Raw genomic sequence first — 25183 nt, forward strand, 5'->3', positions numbered from 1 at the left:
CCCCCTGATTAATCACTGAGACTGGGAGACAACAGAGACTGGGCAAGGAAGGATAACTTCTCCTCACCTCCCTCGCTGACTTATGATGAAAATGGCTCAGTAGACTGTGACCCTTGTCTCTAGAGAGAGAAGGGTTACGTGGAGGGTCACAGTGAGCCTCTGAGGCTAGCGAAATCTGCCAGGAAATGCAGGACCCATGGAGGCAAGGTCAGAGCTTTGTCACAAAATATATATAAGAAAAAGAAAAGTAGAGGAAAAATAGGGAGAGAATAGAGAAAGTGATATCTATCTATCTATAGATATTTATATCACTTTTTCTATTCTCTCCCTATTTTCCCTCTACTTTTCTTTTGCCATATCTATCTTTCTTTTTGACTATCATTTTTTTTCCTCTCAAGTTTAGGATTCTCTTTCCATGTTCCCCTCTCACCAAAATATTACATGATCTTAGGACTAGAATGGTATCCAGTAGTAATTCTACAGAGCCAGGCTGCATGCACTGAGTGCTTTGGGACCAGAGGAATGTGAGCTGATGAGGTACTACCAGAACCTGCAACCTTTGATTTACAAGCTGCTTTTGTTGCCAACTACATCAGCAGTCACTGAAGAAGCAGGAGATGGCTGACAGATGCCTTTCAAAGCACCACCTGTTGCTTTAGTTCAGGAGTACATTTTAAGTGGAAATCAAGGTGGATCCCACTCTCATTGTCGTCCTCCTCTGTCCCATGTCCCTCACACCTTGACATAGGTTTAAGTCCCCCTTGGAGAGGAGGATAGGGGGACAACTTTCAAGTTGGGAAACACTGACACCATGTCTCCCCGTACTGGGGCTATGAACCTCTGTGAAAGTTGGGGAAACCTCTTGGAGATTTCTCCTTGTAAGCTGCTCTCTAGTCGTGTTTGTTTTCCCCATCTAGATCTGTGCTGTTGTTCTCCACACTAGTCTGAGGGTAGCCGATGGGTCTTTTGCCCTTGGCAAGATAGGGAAATTTTCTTTCTCTAACATACAAAAACTGTTCCAGTGGCCTGGGCAGAGGAAATCAATTTGTGATTCAATGGCCATGAAGGCAGTTCAGCAACGTGCTGTGGGGAATGGGGACCATGACAAGGCGTTGAAAATATCCTGGTCACCCACTGCAGCTAACGAAGTCCCCAGCCGTAATGATTCTTCCAGAGCCGATAGTGGGACTGCCACTCTGCAACGACTTTCTCACTCAAAAATTTCCCGCACAGGTTTTCTCACAACTCTCATTTCATGAATAACATCTTATCAAATCTCACCATCATTCACATGTATCATTAATTGGTCCTGTGGTGTTGGGAGCATGATGAAGTGATAGATGGAGATCTGGCAGTCATAGCCCCAATCCTGCAGGTAGGCAGCTTTGGGAGTAATGGCCATTCAGCTCCATCCCAGGGGCAGCAGAGAAGTTTGACAGCATCCTAGGTGACTGAGCAGTCCTTTTTAGGGTAGCACTGCTCACCTTTTTTAAGGGAAGGGGCTAGAAAAGATGCCCTAAACATTGCCTGCCCCATAACACCTCGCCAGACTAAGGACTTGTTTACACTACCCGCCAGATCGGCCGGGATCAATCGGTCCAGCGGGGGTCGATTTACCGCGTCTATCAACTGCTGACCACTCTCCTGTTGACTTGGGTACTCCACCAGAACGAGGAGTGCAAGCGGAGTCGACGGGAGAGCATCAGCTGTCGACTTACCACAGTGAAGACACCGCAGTAAGTAGATCTAAGTACGTTGACTTTTGACTAGCTACACTATTCATACAGCTGAAGTTGTATATCTTAGATTGACCTCGCGCGGTAGTGTAGACAAGCCCTAACACAGCTGGCAGATCATCCTACAGCGGTCAAAAAACAATAAAGAACAAAAGACTCATTCTATGAGCATGGAATGTCTGCACCCTTATGGATGGAGGTGGTGCACGAAGAACAGCTCTTGTCTCCAGAAAACTCACTTGCTACAATATTGATATTGCAGCACTGAGTGAGACTAGACTGGCTGGAAAAGGTACCATCAATGAGCTAGGAGGGGATTCCACTTTCTTTTGGAAAGGAAAAGCAGTCTGTAGGAGGAATGGCTACCTTAAAAATGCCCAAATCATTGTGACACAATCAAATGTCAGATCTTAAGACATGATTGCAAATGGGAGAGAAATTACCTTTCTATTGACAGGTGGCATAGCTTTAACCCTTTGCCGTGGAGGAGCGGGTTGTGTCATGTCAGTCATTCTTACATACCCTGGGAAGGGAAAAGTGAGCATCTAATTTTTATTTTTTTTTAAATTTGGTTTATCTCTCTCATCATATTACTCTCCAGTTTTTCTAGTTTTAGAATGTAGAAACTCCTAGGAAAAATATATTTATGACCTAGGTATTTAACTGATCTTCATCTCTACATATTGCACTCTATTCCGTGTTTAGTACTGTATTCCTAAACATGAAAAATATTTACCCCAAACAGAGATTTGCTAATTTATCTGTTTGGGAAGAAAAGATCACAGCTCCCACCTTGACAAAACACAGAAATGAATACCCTTTACTCATTGTATTTGAAAAATTAAAAATATCTGCACACTATCCTTTGAATTAAACCAGACTGAAACCTCAGCTTTGAATGGATGGCATATTCCAATAAGGCCTTATCTAAAGGCACTTGAAGACCATGGAAAACTATCCTTGACTTCAACAAGTTTTGAATCAGGTCTATAACTACTGCAAGTAGTTATATCTTAATTATTCATAAACACTTTCATAATTAGCCTCCTCTCACACTGAGATCTTTGAGGCAATGCACAAACAGGGCATGTCTGTTTTTGTATAATTTTTAAATCATGAAATAATTAGAAATCTATGTAAAGCATTAAATCAGTTTCTGTAAGTTATTATCCAATGCTTATACTTAAATGATCAGATTTAAAATAAAAGTTGTACCTATTATTGGATGTAACTTACAATTATTTGTATTACCCTTTAGTGTACTATATACAGCTATAAGACCAAAATTGTTTTTAGAGGGGAAAGAATTGCTGAAAGGAATGATTATAGAATTAAGAAGTTTGGCTGATGTATTTCGGGTATTAAAAAAGCCCAACTCTCTCCTTTTTAAAGATAATTTCCAAGTTTCCATGATGAAAAGAAGCTAGGTCTGCAGCACACAGACTTCAGAAACAGCGAGCATTTTGGCACACTTATTAATGCACTTTGTTTTGCAGATAATGAGAACATTGCAAGCTGTTTTGCTCTTTTGTCTAAAAATTCCCACCAGAGGCTCTTTTAAGCCACCATAGCTTTCAGTGACTGATTCCTGCAGAGCTCAAGTCTGGTTTTGCTGTAGCTGTCAGCTGTTTCTTGTGCTTGTTGAAGTCTGCTTTGCCATCAGTGGGAACCTAGCCAAAGTTGTGAGAAATCGACTGGCTTTAGGACAGGTGTTCCCCTCTCGCCCCCCACTCCCTTGTGACTGGGGTTTTGATCAGCTTGTCATTGCAGAGAGCTGTCATTCTGAAACTCTTCATATGATGACATATATTAACTTGCATTGCCCCATCCTGACCAGAAGGGAAATGGAACTGATGACTGGCATATGGTAGTGGAATGAACAATCATGGTGGATGAATTGGCTCAGACCTTGGCTTGTTGAAATATTCAAAAGACTAACAATCAACAGTAGTCGAGATTCTAAATCAGAATATTCTACATCTAAATCTTAATATTATGAACTAGGTTACGATCTAGAATAACATCAAGACACTTTTTCCCATAAGTGACTGAAAAAGGAGCCTGCAATCTCTCCCTTGTTTTTCTCTTGTCTGAAAACTGGTGCACAGTGAGTGGCATTGGAGATTATTTATGGAGGCAGTCCAATCAGAACAGCTTTCTTTCCTTTGTTTTAATTTGAGTAGAAGTCACAAGCACGCTTAACAGACAAATGGAGAGCGTAGCACACGCTTATATCAGCAGAAGATTTGTACCTTAGTCTTAATCTGGCACAGTTTCAACCATATTTTCTCAAATACATCTGGAAAAGACAATTTGCCAAAGATCAAGAAAAGGTTTCCCACATACGTAAACCACATCACACATATGTAGGTGGATAGTCACATCTGCATTGAGACAACACCTTCCACCCGAGGATCACAAAATACTCTGTACACATTAATAAATTCAGCCCCACAACATTTCTGTAAAGTAGAGATTATCCCATTTTGATAGGTACCCAAACACCAGCAAATACAGTAAGTTGCCCTAAATAACACCAGAAGTCTGTGGTAGAATTGGGAATAGAACCAAGGTGTTTTTTAGTGCTCACTTTTGTATTTTTAAACCACAAAAGTAACTTTCTCCAGAGAAGAGTTAACGCTGCTGTGCACTGCAAATGCTTTTTCCTGAGTTGGTGATCCTGCAAGCCCTTGCACAGTATGCAGATAAGTTTGAAAGGGTCTGTTTCAGTTTCCATTGCAGTCAGTGGGAGCCTTCCCATTCGTTGCAGTGTGAGCAGACTTAAATCAGGCCCAGTGTAATGTTGAGCATTAGGCATAGTCCTTCACGCTGATCAAATTAAGTTAAGTTAGCTGTGCCCTTGTTTGCAAACATGCTGGGTAAAAGTATGGGATAGGGTGTACTTGAGGACCAGGTTTAATATGCAATCCTCATGTCGATAAGCTTCTAACTACCCCTTCTCTCAGGCCTTTCTCTTGCTGCTGGGCAGAAGTAACATATAGCAGTGCTCTCATTACTAATCCAAGATCTGTTACCCGTGTTGTGTAAAATCAAACCCTAACTGTATTTTTTTTTTCTTTCGCAGAAGAATCTCTGGAATAGTGATAGGCATAGCTATACCTTAAAACTGTGACAATAAGTGAGAAGAAAACATCAAGCTCCTGAAACCATTTCTTGGTTTAGCTAAAGATTTCAGAGGCAGCTGTTTAGTGCATAGTATGAGGAATCAGGTGTTCAGTTGCCTTTATTGCTAGACTGTTTGCAAAAAAAATATATTCCACTGAGCTCTTCCCTCGCAGGGAGATAAAGCAGTTCTTTGAACAGTATTTCTGTTGTTTTGCTCTCAATGTGAGGTTCACCTACAGCCAAATTCTATGGTTTGTGTATGTGCTTACGTAAGAAATAATTCCGTTTCTGATGACTAAAATTGAGCAGTTTTTTAATCTTCAACACTCCATATTGCAAAAGTACCTGTTTCTGTAGTGAACATGGATGTTATATTTTATAAATGTCTTTTAGTTTAAACCTTCATTTTGGAGAGAGGTGAAAGGTTTCCTTCTCTTCCTTGTCAGAGGAGTTTCCATCACTTGTTCAGTCAGACACCAAGTCAGTAGCAAATTGGGAACAGAAATAGGAATGTGTACTTTCTATTCCTTACTCTGAGTACTGAACCACACAAACAAGTAGTCAAATCATTATACAGAACTGTGCTTCGAAAGGATGAGATTTCTGAATTAATATGAGCATGTTATACAGAATTTCATGTGAAGACAAAACAAAAATACCTCTTCTTGGTGATTTTTTTAAAAACAGTCTAGATGGAAGATGTCACTAAAAAACCCCAAACTATTGCTTTCCAATAGTAATAATAAAAAAGAAGCTTTAGTGTGTATTGAAATACCAGCATAAGGGTCTCATGATGAAACATAGCCTTTCAAACACATGGTATGGCTTCTTATGTCTTGCTGCATAATTAATAATGCAGGTATAATACATGGCAGTGCTTTTAATATATAGAGGATTAATTCTGAATTAATGAGACAAATTAATTCAAAAACAGTAGGAAGCCATTTTAGTGTAAGAAGCCAAAACAAAAGTGATACTTAAATTGTCTCAAATGAAGGTCAATCAAGGACAATGGGCATTTGGTTCATATTTCATGTGCAGATTGCTATTGTGACCTATCCTACTGGAATTACAACTGGAAGACCTCTGAACAGCCCTGAAAGCTGTTTTTCCCCCCAAATGTACCTAAATCTATTATCTATTTGTTTACATCAATAGTATATTAAGAATAGTTTCAAGCCAGAGACACTGTTTAGGAAGGACAAGCAGGGCAGAAAAGGTGGGGGAGTTGCACTGTATGTAAGAGAGCAGTATAACTGCTCAGAGCTCCAGTATGAAACTGCAGAAAAACCTGAGAGGTCTCTGGATTAAGATTAGAAGTGTGAGAAACACAGGTGATATCGTGCTGGGAGTCAGCTATAGACCACCAGACCAGGGGGATAAGGCGAACGACGCCTTCTTCAGGCAACTAACAGAAGTTACTAGATCAGAGGCTGTGGTTCTCATCGGGGACTTCAATCACCCAATATCTGCTGGGAGAGCAATACAGCAGTGCACACACAATCCAAGAAGTTTTTGGAAAGTGTAGGGGACAATTTCCTGGTGCAAGTGCTGGAGGAACTAACTACGGGCGGAGCTCTTCTTGACCTGCTGCTCACAAACCGGGAAGAATTAGTAGGGGAAGCAAAAGTGGATGGGAACCTGGAAGGCAGTGACCATGAGATGGTCAAGTTCAGGATCCTGACACAAGGAAGAAAGGAGAGCAGCAGAATATGGACCCTGGACTTCAGAAAAGCAGACTTTGACTCCCTCAGGGAACTGATGGGCAGGATCCCCTGGGAGAATAACATGAGGGGGAAAGGAGTCCAGGAGAGCTGGCTGTATTTTAAAGAATCCTTATTGAGGTTGCAGGAACAAATCATCCTGATGTGTAGAAAGAATAGTTAATATGGCAAGCAACCAGCTTGGCTTAACAGTGAAATCCTTGCTGATCTTAAACACAAAAAAGAAGCTTACAAGAAGTGGAAGATTGGACAAATGACCAGGGAGGAGTATAAAAACATTGCTCAATTATGCAGGAGTGAAATCAGGAAGGCTAAATCACAATTAGAGTTGCAGCTACCAAGGGATGTTAAGAATAACAAGAAGGGTTTCTACAGATATGTTGGCAACAAGAAGGTCAGGGAAAGTGTGGGCCCCTTATTGAATGGGGGAGGCAACCTAGTGACAGAGGATGTGGAAAAAGCAAATGTACTCAATGGTTTTTTTGCCTCTGTCTTCACAAACAAGGTCAGCTCCCAGACTACTGCACTGGGCAAGATTTACAAATCTTCAGAAATATGTTTGAGCCCCTGGGAAATAAGTATGATCTCTGGTTTGGATAATTTAGCAACATCTGGAGAACAGGGTGAGCCTTTGTCAGAGGCAAGGAATTCATCTCAACCTTCTCTTCAATTGGATAGTGGAAAAGAGCTGCAACAAGGTCCTTCCAATGTAGCACTGTCACGCTGTGGTGAGTGTTTTCTTTATAAACCTGTGGTAATTTTAAGGTGCCTATCACATTGGTATCTAAACACTCATTGTACATCGTTCATTTACAGCCTGTCTGATCCAAAGTCCAAATGACCCAAATTAACTTCAAATCAGTGACTTAAGTGGGCTTTGGATTGGAGCCTTAGTTATAACTGGGTAACATAACTGAGCAAAACTCTTTGGTCTCTAAAAACAACGAGGAGGCTTTGTGGCACCTTAGAGACTAACAAATTTATTTGGGCATAAGTTTTCGTGGGCTAGAACCCACTTCATCGGACGCATGGAGTGGAAAATACAGGAGCAGGTATAAATACATGAAAAGATGTGAGTTGCCTTACCAAGTTTGAGGTGAGTCTAATGAGACAATTCAATTGACAGCAGGATACCAAGGGAGGAAAAAATAACTTTTTTGAAGTGGTAATGAGTGACCCATTTCAGACAGTTGACAAGAAGGTGTGAGTAACAGTCAAGGGAAATTAGTATTGGGAAAATTAGGTTTAGGTTTTGTCTGTGTTAGAGAACAGGTCAGACAAGATGATCTAATGGTCCCTTTGGCCTTAAAAATCTATGATACAATGCTTTGCTTTACAGAAATGGTTGATATGCTAACAAGGACCACTATGAGGTTTGTTTTTGTTCCCTTTTGTGAATATCTGGAAGGTGCAAACTTTCCTGACGGTGTGTGTGGTTCAAACAAAGATGTTTTTAATCTTCCAGCTCAGAGCTTTTCCCCCTCCTTATTTGAATACATCACAGAGTGTTAATGGGCATAACATAACAGTGCTGAGAGACAAACACACTTGCAGCCAGCTCTCATTATAGTGAGCACTGCTTTTGAACTCCTTAACCCATTCTTACTATTTCCTTCAAGTTAATCTGCAAACTGAAAGGAAACAACTTCCAGTTTACTATTTTTCCTTGCTTCATCTCTGTGGATGTTGTCTGTGAAGGGCTTTTCTGTTCCGTTTGATGATGTGACTGGGGAAAACTGTCATACTGAGTTAAAAAACCCTGCTTATATATTCTTCCTTTTTACCTACTTGGCTCCAATACCAATCAGATTTGAACATCTTATTAGAATAAAGTGGCATTTAACATGTTCGAAGTCAGATATTTATATAACTTTCTAGTATCAGAGAAACTACAAAGTACCTCCAGAATGTGCCTTTAACAAGAACAGTTTTCCCTCTGTATCTTGAATCTATGATTCTATGATGATGGAAAGAAATACCACTCATTGATTTCCAAACATTGTAGAATGTGTACATTCTCAGGGTGATCCGGTTGTCGCATTTATTTAGTTTTTTCAGCAGAAGTTGGTTGGAATCCAGACTATCCATGGATTCCAATAGATTAGACACATGGTGAAATTCCTCATGGAGTTAATTGACCCATAATCTGGGAAATCAGGTTTTGCTAACGTCCCCTTTAATGACTTCTTTTAATGATTATCATGCCCATTTATATTGTGTCAGACACAAATTGAACTAACAAGCACATCTTTAGGGAAATGTAAGTTTCTAGGCAGTGATGCTATCTCATTATTTTCAGTTGAGATGGCATTAATGTGTCAGTTCAGTGAAAGTTGTATGCAAATCCATAGACTGGGAACTTAGTTTTGTAGTGTGTCCGTGGGTTTTTTTTTTCTCCCTTACAAATAAGTTTTTCAGAATTGGCAACAGGTTTTCATTTTGTTTTCTGTTTTATGGCATGAAGCTTATCTGGTCTCCATTCTCCTCTGTGTGTAGAGCAGACAAAAATCTCCCCAAGCTCTGACTTACCAGCAGGTCTCCCTAGGCTGTAGTGAGGCCTGCACAGCACTAGATAAGAAAAGAGTGTACTTCAAACAGCTCGGCATTAATCAGCCGGCATGGCTTCAAGCTCAGTGTTAGAGCAAAGGAATGCAATTCTGAAGCTTGCTTACATTAAATGAAATTAAACGAGACAGACTCACTTAATTCTTGCTTTTAAAAAGCTCTTGAAGTGCTGTTTTAAACTAGTTACTTTGTGATGTCACTGAGCAGGGATGCTAATCTGGCTCATCAGAGAGTGGAAGTGGCAGAGCACTTGGGATTCGTTCATGGAATTATTGGGTGGGCCTTTGAAACAATTCCCTTCTATCTTATTCATACCTTTCCAGCATAACATATTGTACCATCCATTATCTTTAACTACAATGCTCAGCTCCTCCTCTTGTATCAATGTTCTGGGAATCCCCCTGTAAGGAATGCTGGTGATAGGCCTTGTGTTGCTCCATAGTTTTACTCTTTCTCTTTGCCCTACTACTGCATTTTTCCATATGATTCATAGGCTGTGTGACTTTAGTGTCATTGACACCTAGCAGTCTGTCCTTAATTTTACTTTGTATGCATGCTCTGAATTTGTGAGAGGAAAATCTTGGAGAATTTGGAAGAAATCAGTGTAGAGTAATGGGCAAACTTTCTTTTTTCCAGTCAATTTTGTCCGTCCTTATTATTTGTAAGTTCCAAAAAGTAAGAGGTCCAGCACTCTTGAATATACTGTGTGTAATATAAAGTAAATGCTTAAACAACTACATAGACAGCATGTAACAAATCCAGTCTAAAGTATATACAAAATCTGAATGAGAAATAATCCTCCCATAGTTATAGGAACTATTCCAAAATGGTTCAATATCGTCTGTTTGCTAATTAAGTGATTAGCCAATCAGAGCAATCAATTTATGCGAATGATAGGGCTAATAGTAAATCCCCAACTGGGTTTTAAATCCATGGCTGCAAGCTCAGAAGCATCTGTCCTAAAGATTAAACCATTTGCTCTGATACTAGCCCATGATTTATACCAATGAATGATAAGTATAGCACTTTCTTTTAAATTCAGGCACAAAGTAAAACAACAAAACTATCTGCGTTATTGACCAATTCTTTATGAATTTATTCATTTGGCACAATGACCTATAACTCTGCTGTAGGACTGCAGTGAAAACAAGTCAGTAGCACTGGGAATTGTAGCCTCTGCTCTAACATAAACAGTGATTATCCCCAGAAATTATGAAAGACACACTGTATTTTCAACAGTATCTCCTGTCCTTGGCTCAGATGTTTACCATTTACGTGTGTAGCTGCATTTATAAAACAATAATGCATTAAACTGAATCCACAAGGTTCAGGAGATAGATGGAAGGTCAGCATGACATCAGGGGAGCCATGGGTGGATGAGGGGGGAAGAAAGAAATCAACCCCAGTGGTTATGAAGAAGAAAATGACTGATATGAGGCTTTCTACTATTCAGTTGAAGATAGTGAGGAAGAGGCTTCTCTGAGTAGGTTCTAAATTAGGTTCAAGAGAAATTTTGTGCAGTCAAGTTATACTAAGATAAATCAGGAAAAATCATGCCTCCCTATAACAGAGAGTACAGCTCTGGCCAATCAAAAGGCCATGGATTTTATTTTCTTCTAGCTAAGCTTACCCACTCATTTTCCCCTCAGAATTCAGTTTTCCTGGGAAACACATATCCCTTTTTCCCTAGAATATTATGTAAGTCCCTTCAACTGGATTTAGCCATGCTTCTCTCGGGGCAGATCCCTTTGTGATCCCTGAACTGAGGGCAAACTGCTGTGGTGCGTTTTACATGGTTACTGAAATGCTCACCTGAAAACTTGGTGGCTGATGGTGATGGAGTGTCACCATCAGTTACAGTGTTGATCCAGGGCTTTGTAAACAGGAAAACTGATGGTCCAATAGTGATGGAAGATTGTGTGTTACCTGAGAAAAATTTGTTTGGGAAACATTGTATCATACAGCTGGTCATAAGATGGGAGAGAGGAGGAATGGAGAGAGAAATCACACAAACATATGTCCTGGTTTTTTATTGAAATGTCTCCAAAATTGGAAAAAAATTAACTAGCTGTACAGTTGGTTGAAAATTGGAAGGAAATTTATGAAAATATTGTGAAACAATTTTATGTGGGGTTTTTGGTCAAAATTCTAAATTTCAGTGACATTTTTCATTGACATTTGAAAAATTTCAACCAGCTCTCTTTACTTAAGGTAAATGCACAATTAACAACATTGAGAGGCAAAATCCTGTAGATTTGAAAATAATGGTGTGGAAATCGTTCTGCATGAAATAAGAATCAACCTGAACTTTTGCCAAAAACTTGAATCAAAATTTGTCTGAAGGAAGAGAAAAGGAACTGTAAAAAAAAAAAATTCATAATGTATTTTCTAGTTGTTGACTCGAGGCAGATATACTGAAAGGGCACCTTTACAGTCTGTCTAGCCTACCTGGAAAATTCCAGCCATGTATCCAAACCAGAGAGTTTGGGATATTATCTATCCTAAATACTTATGATCCCTACCACCACAGTATTTGAGCACCTGATAACACTATCATGAGCTAGGGAAGTACTATTCTCTCCATTTTAGAGACGAGGCACCCATACACAGAAGGCCAGATTTTCAGTGGTATTCAGATAGGTGCTGAGTAGGGTTTTCCAAAGCATGTAAGCAAGTTATGCACCTCCCATTGTAATCAAAGGTCTCCCATGGCCCAGGCTAGGGCTGTAACCACTAGACCATCCTTCCTCGTTATGGATTAGCAGCAGATGAGAATCTAAACATTTAGATTCATAGCTTAGTTGAACCAAATGTTATTGAGCTTTGTCAAGCCCCACTTATAATAGTACCCTATCATTGAGAAACTAGCAAGATAGTCATGGAACTACTTTTTAGAGCTGACCCTACTGTGCTGCTAATAACATCAGGTCCATTTGAGTTGTGGCTGTGTGGGGGCAAGCGGAAGTGACCAAAATGGACTTTTCAGTGTAGCCAATATTTTCTGAGCACTGGCCCATAAGTAGAGATGGTCAGAAAATGGGTTTTGGTCAGATAAGAAATTCTGACATTTCAAAATTTTGATTTTCTTCTGAATTGGGACCCAAAAAAAAACTACCATTTCAAGATTTATGTGGAATGTAAATTCCCCACATTTTGGTGTGGAAATATCAAACAACCTTATTGAAATGCTTCATTCTGACATTGTCAAAATGTTTCATTTTTATAATGTTGAGCCATTATGTTATATCATGAAGTAAAACATATATAAACATCATAATGTAATATAAAGGCCTAAACTAAATGAAATGAGACTGTCCGAGCAGAGAAAAATGATGAGAGAGTCGAAATGAAACAAGAACATCCAAACAAAATATTACAATTGGATTCAAATGGTTGCTAAAACTTTCCATCAAAAATGTCACCAAGGTCAACATGGTCACGGGAAACATTTTGATTTTGACAAAAGAGCATTTTTCAAGGGAAAACTTCCACTGAAATTTTTTTCAACTCGTTTTTTTTTTTTTTTAAACATAGTCTTTAGATTGAGGTCATGCTGTGTTGCTATGTTTGATGTGAGGCACACACATTAAAAGAGTCAAAAGGAATTGAATTAAGTACATCAGAGCTGAATGGGAATACAGTATTTTTTTTTTTTTGGCTCCTTCCAAAATGGCCTGTTAACATCATGGCATTGACTTGCAGTAGAAGCTTGTTTAGGTGGGTTGCAGAGAAAAGTGGATGGAAAGAAAGAAGATAAGAAAATAGAGCCTTGAGGGAAGAAAATAACAGGCAAAGAGGAGACGAGATAGAGAGATGATGGAGAGGAGAAAGAGGGAACAAGACAGAGGGCAAAGGGACAAGAAAAACAGAAGGGAGGGATGGGAAAACAAGAAGCAGATGACATAGGGTCAAGGGACAAGCAGGCTAGACAAGCAGTAGGGTGTGAAAGAAAATCTCAACTAGCTTGATCATTTCCCATTCTCTGTAGTACTGCAGACTAAAAAAGAACAGATGCCAAAGCCAATTTCACCCTCACAGTCTGTACAGCACTTCAAATAGATGAGCATTGGACAAGCATGTCAGGACCCTGCAAATAGCCCAAGTCCATGTTTGTGTGGAAAAAAGACATGGCACAGTAGAGTTCTGGCCTAAAGTAGTTTAAGTGTGACAGGAAATAGAGCTCGATAGAAAATGTCAGGGCTGCCTGTGCACCTGGCAAGTGGAAAATGCAAAGGTGAGAAACAATTTTCCCTTTCTGCCTTTGTCTTTTCTCTTCCTTTTGTTCTGTATCCCCTCTTTTCTCTTTATTCTGCTGCCTCTCTGTCTTATCTGCCAATATATTCTCCTTTCTCCCACCTTTTCCCCCAGGAAACCTAATTTCTCATATTCTCTTTCTTCCCGTTCTCTTATACTATCCCCATAACACCACCTAAATGGCCTACTGCTGTGAGATGATGCCAACAGGTTAGGATGCTATTTTGAATGCAACATACAAGTCCTGTAGAGTCAGAGTGACTGCTCTCCCCTCTTGCTGCTTTGAAAACGGTGCTTCAGTTCTGCTTCCCTGCACAGGTAGGAGAGTTAACAGGAGCTGCAGAGCCTCTCAGACAGGTGGGCGAGTGATGTTCAGAGTCTCGCAGACAAGGGAAGAAGCGGTGCTTGGGTACCATGGTGATGAATGTGGTATAAACACCTAGACAGACAATGTTGCCGCAACTTGCAGAAGGAGGGTTTCGCTGGCAAGCGGGGGAGATCACGACAGGAGCCGTGGTGGAAAGACCTACTCATGGATGAGGTGGGAATTGTATAAAACCCCACTCGCATTATTCTATGCAGGGCACCAAAAAAATTAGGGCTGACCCTGATAGTGTCACAGGGGGAAATCCAGTAGGAAACTGAAAGCAGCCATGTATAACAAATAGTGTTCTAAAAGCTTTTAGGAAAAAATGAGAAAGTATAGTGAGGGAAAGTAAAATAATAGGTTAAAAAAAGGAAACAATACACTGGGTAGAGGACCAAACTCTATTCTGGCATTGTGGGTTAAGTCCAGAATCATTCCACTGATTTTTAACAGCGTCACTCCAGATTAACCTTGTTAGCTGAGAGAGGAATTTGGCCCAGTAAGTTTTTAATAAAGTTTTCTAAGTGCTTAATTAGGTCAACATAACTTATGAAAAAGTGCCCCACTTTCAACTGAAAAAGTGGCATCCTGTGCTTTGTCAACATTGTTGCTCATTGTCTGATTAGGATGTTGATGAGTGCTGCATAGGCCTAGTTTCCCAAGAAGACTGTAATTGTTTTGACTAGTTGTTCCCCTCTAATCTCCTCCCCTACAGTCAGCTGTTCCTTCAGTCAGGAATAGAACACCAACTTTTGCCAATACCAGTCTACTGGGAGAGACTTGAGCATTGGGCAGCTGTCTTCCCAGAGACAGAGGGCATCACCTCCATAAAAACCTCTTTGCTATTCTCAAGGCTGAAAGCTTGAGTTCATCCCAGAAACCAATCTTCCAGTTGTCACTCAGCGTGCTATCACCATATGCTAACTTAATGGAAAGCTGTCTTCAGTGCAAACATGATTGTCCACTCTGCCACTGTATGTGTTTGTGTGAGCCTGCACAACCATGGGCGGGCAAGGGTGTAGGGGAGAAAGAGAAGATAGTTTGAAATGTTTCAAGAGATTTTTCCTGTAATGAAAAGTGGAGTGTTCGCTAATCACATATGCTGTGTGAAAAGTGGCATCTAACATTTAGGTTTTTACGTATAAAAGATCATAATCCTCCTCAGGCATAAGAACAAATTAAATAAACACATTTTTTTTATTCGGTCAAGCTGATAATTTCCAACCTGCAGTTCATAAAGGCGGAATCACTGATTTATTCACATTTAGCAATACTCATTTTTAGCAACTGGGTTGTGTTACATCTGGAGGCAGAAACAGATGAGAAAGAGTCCCCAGATACTGGTAGTGTTTGAGAGCAAAAACTATTTTAGAACATTTAAAAGACAATTGCTTTTTCAAAGTTGTTAGCTCCAAAATCAGCTTATTAGGCATGCCTTCAAACTCAATTGGGGATTTTTTTTTAAGACAGAAATGTTTCTTCTGAGAAATGTGTAAATGCCAGTGAATTGTGAAGGGTTCATGTTTAGTTATTCCACCTGGAAACAGTCAGGGCACACCCTGACTGTTTTGTAGAAGCAATGCACACATTGCTCTATCCAAGGACAAGGACTAGATATGAACCATGAGAAGTTGATTAAAAGACAGTGACCGTGGTAAGCTTTCTTAGCCTGGGCTCAAGGCCTGAGAACCAGGATTGTAGTAGATAAAAGTTGGTAAATAAGTATATTAATCAACGTCATACATTCCTTTGTGTGTCTTTTTGCGGTAGAAGTATGTAATGCTTAGGGGGGAGAAATATAATAAAAGGGGAAGGTGGAAAGCTGGGGGCAGCAGCCCATTTCAGCTGACCAGCCTGCTTGCTTGCATAAAGCTGTGTTCTGTCTCATCATTGAACCGCCACAACTGGCACCCAAACATGGGACCCTCAGCACTCACCTCGCCCGGCAAGGGTTTCAGACGCGTCACTCATCCGCTTCATGGATCCCGGTGAGTATTTTTCATTGTGGTAAGTATGGGAAGCTCCCTCTCTGCTTTGCAAGTGCAACACCGCAGTGAGCTACAGTATTTGTTGCGTAAGGCTCAGCATGACTGCCCCGCTCGAGCACTTACTCTCCTGCTACAGGAGGTGCGTGCCCAGTGCCCGTGGTATCCTGAAGCCGGAACCCTTAAGCTAGCGGACTGGGAGCGATTGGGCCAGACATTGCACGAAGAGCCTCGGGCACCCGTGCAGGCTTTACATGCCTGGCACCTCTGCCGCGACGCGATACTGCGTGTCGCCTCGGACAGGCCCTCTCTCGCGAGGCTGGTGACCTTGCCACGCCCGTCGGCTCCTGCAGCCATCCCCCCTTCTACCGATGCAACACAACGTGTTGCCTCGGAAAGGCCCTCTCCCGCGCCAACAGAGGGGCTGCCGATCCCGCCACCCCCATCCGCTCCTGCAGCCATCCCTCCCCCTGCTTTGCCCCCAGTGCCTCTATTACCACCGCCTCCCTGGCCTTCCCCACCGGAGCCGCTGTGTGATCACCCTCCCCCCGTGGGGCCCCATGTTTCGGGGCCCCCCGGAGGGTTGTCCGCGTCTGCTCAGCGGCTTTCGCTGGTGCAACAAATGGTTCACGCAGCGAAAACTCGCTCAGATATTACAGCGGAGGAGCTGGCTGATCTGGTCTCAGTTTGTCCGGTGACCTGGCAGAATGATGACCAGGGCAACCCCGTTGGAACCTGGGCCACTTTGCCGTACTCAGTGGTTAGAGAGGTAAAGAAAGCAATTCGCGAGTTCGACCTGACTAGCACCTTTGTGCGTGGTCTCATTGAAGGGATAGGTACTGGGTACTCCCTAATCCCTGAAGATTGGAAGGCGCTGTTGCGCATGATGTTAACACCCAGTCAGTATGTTATTTGGATTAGTGAGTATCGGCAGATGGCGGAACGCCAAGCCCAGGTATATAGAGAGCAAGGTGTCATTTATGAGCATTTGGCAGGGGAGGGCCAGTTTGCTACTGTTGCAGTCTCAACTCCCTCAGGCCGTCTTCCCCATTATTTCCACCTGTGCCCAGCATGCTTTCCGGAAGGTCCCGGATTCAGGCAAGCCTACCAAAAGCTTTGTCAGTATCCGTCAGGGTGCATCAGAGTCCTTTCTGGATTTTACCAACAGATTGCAGGAGGCTATCCTCCGACAGGTGGATAACACTGAGGCAGCTCAGGAGATCCTGTTAAAACTGGCGGTTGAAAATGCAAACGAGGATTGCCGCCGTGCTCTCCAGACGGCGCAAGCCTCTGGCATTTTAGAGCTGTCAGACATGCTGCGGGCGTGCCAGAACATCGGCACACAAGCCCATAAGGCTGGAGTTCTGGCTGCTGCCCTGAGAAAAACCGGAAAGGAGGGGAAGTGTTGTTACCGCTGTGGTAAGGAAGGTCACTTTCAGCGGGAGTGCCGCTCATCAAAGGCACCCGCCCGACCCTCAAAGAAGTGCCCCAAGTGTCAGAAGGGTTATCACTGGGCTAATCAGTGTCGTAGCGGGTCGGGAAACCGCACGACGGGTCCTCCCTGAACCCAGGGCCAAACAGGGGAGTTTCCCACTCAGACATCCGTTCCTCTGCCTTAAAATCCGTAGACTCTATGAGGGCGGCGACTGCTGGAAGTGCAGGGCTTGATTTGATCATGCCGGAGGACACTGACTTTCGGCTGCCAGGGGAGGTCTGCGCCATACCTACGCAGGTGACGGGACCTCTCCCTGCCGGCTTTGTGGGTCTCATTCTCCCTCGCTCACATGCTGGGAAACAGGGCTTTTTTGTCATTCCAGGGGTCATTGATGCTGATTACACTGGCATTATTAAGGTTCAGGTGTGGACTCATCTTCCACAGTCGCTCCCGCGTGGATGGTCAATTGCACAATTGATTTTAGTCCCCTATCAGGTGCCAGCTGCCGAGAATCGCACTCGGGGCGGAGGCGGCTTTGGATCAACGTTGTCTCACTCGCCGTCTCACAGCACGTCCTCTCCACTTGTTGCTCTGACAATGTCAGTCCACCCCTCGAAACCTCAGTTAACACTTCTCTTAAATGATGTTCCTTTTACAGGGCTGGTGGACACTGGAGCTGACGTTACGGTGATTCGTGATCCGGAGTGGCCAGTCAGTTGGCCTACGGTTCCTTCTAAAGAGTTGTGGGGGATCGGGGGTAGTAAACCCGGGCGTCAGAGTTTGTCTTGGGTCACAGTCTCTAAACCAGGAGGCCGTACCCTTGCTACTATCCGCCCTTTTGTGCTCCCTGTCCACCTCAATATTTGGGGCCGTGACTTACTTACAAAGCTGGACACCACCCTCGATATTAATATCTGATGGCCCAAAACCCTCCCTCACCCACCGTGCCCTCCGCATTACCCTTGGTATGGCAATCCTTAGAGCCCGTATGGATTGACCAGTGGCCCCTCCCTCTAGAAAAGCTAAAAGCACTTCATTCGCTTGTGCAGCAGCATTTGCAGGCACAGCGCTTGGAGAGCTCCACTAGTCCCTGGAACACCCCGGTGTTCGTTATCAAGAAAAAATCTGGTGCTTGGCGGCTGTTACATGATTTAAGGGAAATAAATAAACGCATCCAACCTATGGGCCCCTTGCAGTTTGGCTTACCAAATCCAAATTTAATTCCTCAAACCGATCAGCTTTGTGTGTTAGATTTAAAAGATTGTTTTTTCACCATCCCCCTTTGCCCACAAGATCGCGAAAAATTTGCGTTTACGGTGCCACAATATAATAATCAGCAACCCTCTCAAAGGTATCAGTAGAAGGTCTTGCCCCAGGGAATGCAAGTCCAACCTTGTGTCAGCTTTTTGTGGATCAGGCCCTCGCCCCTTTCCGTGCCCGGTACCCTACGTTAAAGGTCTACCATTATATGGATGACATTTTGCTTAGCGGTCCCCAGGTCACGGCACAACAGCTTGAATCTTTGTTTCAGATTCTTGGCCAAAATGGCCTGTTAGTGGCACCAGAAAAAATCCAACGCTCTTATCCCTACCACTACCTCGGACATAAGGTTTTACAAACCTATGCTGCTCCGGTTCGTCCGGAATTAATTTTACCTCAACCCCTAACCCTTGTTAAATTACAACAGATTTTGGGTCATTTTAATTGGATTCGGCCCTACTTTCGTCTCCCCACCTCAATGCTGCAGCCGTTGTTCGAACTCCTACGTGGAGCCCGGGCACCGAGTGCAGTTATTGCCATCACTGCGGAGCACATTGCCTGCATTCGACAGATCAATGCAGCATTGAGTCAGCAGTTTGTGGACAGACTCCCAGAGGTCCGTCCCCTACGGTTGGTTCTTCTTGCCACCCCTCATACACCCACTGCGGCTCTGTTTGTACCCCGTACGGACACAGCCGTCTCTATTATAGAGTGGCTATACCTCTCATCCACTCCTCCTCGGAATATTTATCCATATTTAGATGCCCTGTCTGATCTTGTTCGTAAAGCCTGCCACCGTGCAGTGCAACTCACTGGCACTGATTTAGTTGCCATTGTGTTCCCCTTGTCCCATAGTGAATTTGATTCTTTGTGCCACACCTCCTTGGCCTGGCAGGTTGCTCTTTGTGATTATGTGGGAGAGATTTCTTATAATCCCCCAAAAGATCCTCGGTTGGTAATTACCCAAAAGGTGCCCCTAATTGTCCATCGTCTTAGCCGCTCTCAACCCATTGTTTCCGCTCTCAACCCATTGCTGTCACTCTTTTTACTGATGGCTCTCCACACCGAGGTGTTGTCACTTATCAATTGGGTAAACCCCCTCGTTGGCATTCTCGTTTTACACTGCCTCAGCGTTCCGCACAGCGTTCAGAATTGGCTGCTGTTATTTTGGTCTTTCAACTTTTTGCTGATTGTCCCTTTAATTTAATTGTGGATACCCATTATGTTTATCAGGTAATTGATCATTTACCCCTTGCCCTCATTACCCCTCAGGTTGATGCGGACCTCCTTCGCCTGTTTTTGTCTTTGCAGTATCTCATCGCCACTCGTAATTTCCCTTATTTTGTAGCTCATATTCGCAGTCATACCCCTCTGCCTGGGCCACTCACTGAGGGCAATGCGCGCGCCGATCGCGCGTTGCGTGGTCAGGTAAATTCCCTTTTTTCTGACCCCACTGAAAGCCATGCCTTTTTTCATCAGTCTGCCTCTGTTTTGGCCCGGCAGTTTCACATTCCTGCTGATCATGCACGTTCCATTGTTCGTTCCTGCCCCCACTGTGCTGCTGCTGCTCCTACCTTTTCTTATGCCGTTAACCCCAGAGGTACCGCAGCAAATCAGCTATGGCAAATGGATGTCACTCACGTGCCACAATTCCTCCCCTATTCGTTTTTACATGTTTCCATTGATACTTATTCAGGGTTCCTTTGGGCAACCCCACACTGTGGGGAAGCCACTGCCAAACTTATTCACCATTTGCTGGCCTGCTTTTCTGTTATGGGTCGCCCAAGCCAGCTTCAAACGGATAATGCCCCAGCCTACTGCTCCACAGCCCTCTCCACCTTTTGTGCCCGATGGGACGTCCGTCTTAAACATGGGATCCCTTATAATTCCACGGGCCAAGCCATTGTTGAACATGCCAATCGCACGCTCAAAACCTTGCTTGATAAACAATTAAAACAAGGGGAGCTCCGTCTCCGAACCTTAGGAGACATTCAACAACAAATGCATATCCTTTTGTTTACTTTAAATAATTTAACACTGAATGCAGATCAGCAGACCCCCGCGGATCGGCATTTTCACAAATCTGAGGTACTGGAAAGACCTATTACCGTCAGCTGCCCGATCCGCAATGGTTGGGCCCACTACCTCTAATCACTTGGGGTCGGGGATATGCTGCTGTGTCTCTCCCTGCAGGACCGTTGTGGGTTCCAGCCCGGTGTGTGCGACCGGCACTGAAACAGCATGGCATGGCACCAGGGGCTGTCGAACCCCATACCAGAGTTTCAGCTGACCTTGGAGGAGACCGCGTTGCCTCCCGAGTCGACAACGGCAGGATGGAAACGGAGGAGGCGTAGCATCCCAAGCCGGTCCGTGACATGGGGAGCAGTAAAAGCATTGGTTGCCGCGGCCCAACGAAGGCTGGCAGCAGATCAACAGCCAGAGACTCCTGAGACTTTGTTTGTGGTGATTCTCGCCCAAATCACTGCTAATTCTGTGATGATTGTATGCCTTTTGTGCGTGCTATTTCCTGTAGGGGTTGGCTCGGGAGCGATTCCCCCGTTACGAGCCCGAATGACATATAATATATGGGAAAGATTGGCTTCAATAGCAAATGTTACCCACTTTTGTTTATCTGATTCTGTAGCAGCCGGAGATTTGTTAGGTACATGCCTTATTCCAGTATGTCATCACCCTGAGGAGATAGGGAATAAGACAATGCTCTCTGCTTATGCGAATCTCTCTTCCCAGTACTCTGGCATGGCTAATTGGGGCCCGGCCAACTATACTCTGCCTCACACGGCTATATCCCTCCACACACCGTACCCGGCCGGGACTGACAATGTCACCTGTGCGCGTGTGGTTAACTGCACTAGTACAAAGGTGCCCTTGGGCTGTCGAAAAATTTCTCAACCCCTTTTAAATTGTTCCCATGCTGTCAATGTTTCATACAATTATGGCCATATCATCCTACCATCAGGGTGGTTTTTTACTTGTGGTTCACGCACCTTTAGTTATATTCCCGCAAATTTAAGTGATGGCACCCTTTGCTGTCTTAGTAGAATGACGCTTATATTGCCTTTTGCCAGTCAAAAGCGTAGTAAAAGAAGTGTACCCCTTTCAGATAATTGAGTTGCAGATGTTGAGCTTTTTAGTCGTGCTGAGTATATTGCTTTAGCGGCCTCTATTGTTGGGGTCCCCGCGCTTGCCACTTATACAGCCAGAACCTTAAATACCCTGGCATGCTTTGCAGCAAAGGCAAGTAATACAACATCCCAAGCAATTGCCCTACTTAACACAGAGCAACATGAATTAAGGGATGCAATCTTGGATAACAGGGCAGCCATTGATTTTCTGCTCTTAAAACATCACATAGGCTGTTCCACATTTCGGCATATGTGTTGTTTTAATTTAACTAATAATAGTTATTACATAGAAAGTAGACTGGCCGAATTGGCCAATCTTACGGCACACATACGCCAGGATCTGGGGTTTGAGGACTTTTGGAATTGGCTTACAGGTTGGCTGCCCTCTCTAGAATGGCTGCGACAACTTTTCGGTTATGCTGTGTTTGTGATCATTGGGCTTATTTTTTGCTGCTGCTGTGTACAATGTATTCCCTCCTTGCTAAGACTTTGTGGAGATTCGCCCTGGCAAGCTCCCCGAGTTATGTCCTTGTCTGTCTGGGAGTTAAATAGCATGCCAAAGCAAATTGACGGCTACCATGAGATGGCTGAGTATAATTAAACAAAAACGGGGGGATGAAGGGTTCATGTTTAGTTATTCCACCTGGAAACAGTCAGGGCACACCCTGACTATTTTGTAGAAGCAATGCACACATTGCTCTATCCAAGGACAAGGACTAGATATGAACCATGAGAAGTTGATTAAAAGACAGTGACCGTGGTAAGCTTTCTTAGCCTGGGCTCAAGGCCTGAGAACCAGGATTGTAGTAGATAAAAGTTGGTAAATAAGTATATTAATCAACGTCATACATTCCTGTGTGTGTCTTTTTGCGGTAGAAGTATGTAATGCATAGGGGGGAGAAATATAATAAAAGGGGAAGGTGGAAAGCTGGGGGCAGCAGCCCATTTCAGCTGACCAGCCTGCTTGCTTGCATAAAGCTGTGTTCTGTCTCATCATTGAACCGCCACAGAATTGCACTATTTTCCATCACTGACATTTATGCAATTCCCTTATATTATAGGGGATGCTGTTTATTCAGTGCCACTGTTCACATCAATGAGATGGTGACGACAATGTTGGGAAGAAAGTGGAAAAACACAATTCAGATTTCTATTTGGAAAATTAAGGGCATATTCTCCCAAGATTCTGGAAAGGGGCATAACTTGGAAGCTTTTCTAGGCTTTCATTGTATTGGTTCCAGGATTACTAACTGAATTAACTAGCATTCCAGCACCAAGCATTCCTTTTCTGTGGAGCTGAGAAATCAGTTGGGAATGTTAAATTGTCCCTGTTCATCTGACATTATTGTGTGTGTATGTATGTCTATGTGTGTATATATAATATAATATATTGGTGCATATGTATATGCACTGAGGTATTTTAGTGTTTATATAAAGGGGTCAGATTGACTGCAGTGGAAACAAAGCTGCTGAATCTATCCCCAGAACAAGTGCAGCAAAAGGTCTAAGCTTCCCCATGATGCCCTGCCAATATGCTTCAGCTCTGTTGTAGAAAGTCACCACTGTTAGGACTGAATGGAAACTGCAGTTAAGTCTCCATGTCTAATCTCTTTCCGTCTCTGCTCAGACTGCTATTGGCTGTACCATTATAATTTTATTTTTTATCATTTGGATACTGACCCACAAGGAACAGTTATGAAACAACCAAGCTCATTGTTTTTTGTATAGCCATGAAATCATAATGACTTTGTCACTGCCGGGCTGATATCAGGATTTGAATCAGTGACCTGGGGGGAGGAGGGGAGGAAAGCACTGCTGCTCATTAGTCACCCTCTCAGCCATCTGGTACCCCAAAATGTTTGCTTCATTATCACCCCAAAATAGCTAATGTCAAAACAAGATGTTGATGGAAAATTGAAGTGACATTTTTGCAGTTTCAGTAGAGTAATTGCTAAATTTAGCTGCAGTTTGCCTGCTCGGGGGTAAGGAAATAAGGAACAGAGAAGTTCTGATAAGTAAAAAACTAAAAAGCATTTTCAAGTTCTCAGTTGTTAATGACAGGTTTCAGAGCAGCAGCCGTGTTAGTCTGTATTCGCAAAAAGAAAAGGAGTACTTGTGGCACCTTAGAGACTGCTCAAATAAATTGGTTAGTCTCTAAGGCACCACAAGTACTCCTTTTCAGTTGTTAATGTAATTTCTAGTTACATCACTGAAGAGAAGAACAATATGTTTCTATAGTTAAAGTAGCACCTAGGTACTGCATGTTTTCTTCAAAGTAACACTTAGAGTTGATAAAGTATATTTTTGGACTAATCATCTCTGTCAGAAAGTTTCTGAAAATATATGTGCTCTGATCCACTTTATAGGCTTTATCTCTAATTCTGTTAACCACGTTGTTAGAACGGATTCCTGTGGTATAAATGTCATGTTCTCTATGTATATAAATCTCCCCACTGTATTTTCCACTGAATGCATCCAATGAAGTGAGCTGTAGCTCATGAAAGCTTATGCTCAAATAAATTGGTTAGTCTCTAAGGTGCCACAAGTACTCCTTTTCTTTTTGCGAATACAGACTAACACAGCTGCTACTCTGAAACCTGGGTAATGACTGCAGCACATAATACCAGATTCCCAAATTTAGAGAAATCCAAATGCCTGCATGTATTTGGAACATACCTGATTTATTGTACAAATACCACTGAGAGCATATGCATGACCAGCTAAAAGTTTAATTGGCTTTTTTTGCATAGACACAGGATGCAAAAAAGCTGTGGACGTAAGATGCACATAATTGCATATGTGCAGGTGACATAATTCAAACATCCATTTTCCCCCAACACCATCCCAACCCCCTCTCCACAAAAAAATCAAACCAAGTCCAAGCAGAGTTCAGATCCAATAAAGGGAGAAGTGCTAGAGACCCAGTGAAGTCCACTAGGGAATCTGCTATTTCTATTAATTTCTGTGGAATAGGCTCAGATACTTTGATGATGAGCACCTATTTATCTTAGATTTTTATACTGCTGCCTAAATTTGGAAATTTGGCCCTATATTGACAAGTTTTCTATTTTTAGTAGTGATTTAATCCTGGATATAGTGCAATGGGCACAGAGAGTAGAAAAAATGCGTGGGAATTCTGGGTAAGGATGACAGGAACTTCTAAACAAAACTTGCAGTGAAAGCAGACATTCAGCTGAACAGAAGTGGAGCTGATAGAGGCTTTGCATTTAGCTGGGGTTTCTCTTTTAAACCTATACTTTTGAAAAGGCATATAGCAGTTGTGTCAGCTAAATTGGACTGGCGCTTTGAATGCGAAGTATCTTTACACACCACTGGAGCAGAACTATAAGGTGTCAATAATGAACCTGGCCCTACAGGTGCATACCCACTTACATTTTAATGTTTATAAAAAATGTTTCACTTTGCTGCTGAAGGATGACGCTAGAGACCAAACATACACCAACTTTCCAGAAACTTTATTACAAGATCATGGTGGTTCTTATCACAGACTGTTCCTTTAGTTTCATGTTTTAAGGATGAAGAAGAAAAGAATCCAAACGCTACACGCCTTCCACATGCTTCTATATT

General features: G+C 42.8%; 1 long non-coding RNA gene across 2 annotated transcripts; it reads left to right on the forward strand.

Annotated features, from left to right (window-relative positions):
* The first annotated feature begins 6201 nt into the window (after window positions 1-6201).
* On the forward strand, window positions 6202-22572 carry LOC125635700 (uncharacterized). 2 transcript variants are annotated; one of them, XR_012668040.1, is made up of 2 exons: window positions 6202-7314; window positions 20646-22572. It is a non-coding gene; the product is annotated as an uncharacterized LOC125635700 (long non-coding RNA). The 2 variants fall into 2 exon arrangements; XR_012668039.1 differs by lacking the exon at window positions 6202-7314 and adding an exon at window positions 7324-15760.
* Window positions 22573-25183: the final 2611 nt, after the last annotated feature.

The sequence above is a fragment of the Caretta caretta genome, chromosome 4, assembly GCF_965140235.1.
Source record: "Caretta caretta isolate rCarCar2 chromosome 4, rCarCar1.hap1, whole genome shotgun sequence".
Taxonomy (NCBI): Eukaryota; Metazoa; Chordata; order Testudines; family Cheloniidae; genus Caretta; species Caretta caretta.